The sequence below is a fragment of the Elephantulus edwardii genome, unplaced genomic scaffold, assembly GCF_000299155.1.
Source record: "Elephantulus edwardii isolate Elephantulus edwardi_28Jun2011 unplaced genomic scaffold, EleEdw1.0 scaffold00148, whole genome shotgun sequence".
Classification (NCBI taxonomy): domain Eukaryota; kingdom Metazoa; phylum Chordata; class Mammalia; order Macroscelidea; family Macroscelididae; genus Elephantulus; species Elephantulus edwardii.
Window position 1 is genome coordinate 6,453,647 of NW_006399898.1, and position 437 is coordinate 6,454,083.

The 437-nt window shown below is 65.4% G+C and overlaps 1 protein-coding gene across 1 annotated transcript in view; it reads right to left on the reverse strand.

The window, feature by feature from the left end:
• HVCN1 (hydrogen voltage-gated channel 1) overlaps positions 1-437 on the reverse strand; it is an 8,536-nt gene that overhangs the window by 3,263 nt on the left and 4,836 nt on the right. The window lies entirely within an intron of this gene.

The window sequence follows — 437 nt, forward strand, 5'->3', positions numbered from 1 at the left end:
GATCACCCCGGCCAGGGGCTGGGAGTCAAGGATCACCCCGGCCAGGGGCTGGGAGTCAAGGATCACCCCGGCCAGGGGCTGGGAGTCAAGGATCATCCCGGCCAGGGGCTGGGAGAGTGCCTTTCACGGCACTGAAGGGCTGTGCCGCTGGGCAGGCTGTTGCCGCTGGGAGTCAAGGATCATCCCGGCCAGGGGCTGGGAGAGTGCCTTTCACGGCACTGAAGGGCTGTGCCGCTGGGCAGGCTGTTGCCCAGGGGAAAGGGGAAGGCGCCCCTGGAGGGTGGGGCAGCCCAGCATCGAGCACCTTAGCCAGGGGTGAGCAATGGCGGGGCCTAGGTGGAGGGCAGACCTTCAAAGCACAGCCCATGACAATGAAATGATGCACACCTCCTCCAGTGTAGCTACGGATGTAGCTTCCTGGTCAGGGGAAAGCGGCC